Source organism: Merops nubicus, unplaced genomic scaffold (genome assembly GCF_000691845.1).
Source record: "Merops nubicus isolate BGI_N331 unplaced genomic scaffold, ASM69184v1 scaffold38900, whole genome shotgun sequence".
Lineage (NCBI taxonomy): Eukaryota > Metazoa > Chordata > Aves > Coraciiformes > Meropidae > Merops > Merops nubicus.
In genome coordinates, this window is record NW_008584255.1 from 1 (window position 1) to 221 (window position 221).

The window sequence follows — 221 nt, forward strand, 5'->3', positions numbered from 1 at the left end:
AGCGGGGGCTGCTCGGGGCAGCGCCGGCACAGGGGCGTCCGCCCGGCTCCGGGCTGGGAACTGTGACCGAGCGTCAGACTCCTCTGCGCTGGAAGGGACCAAGTGCGACCGTTCCCCAGCGCTGCCGGGCACCACTGACCCGCGTCCCTCAGCACCACATCTCCACGGCTTGGGAACCCCTCCAGGGATGGGGACTCCCCCTCTTCCCTGGGCAGCCTGGC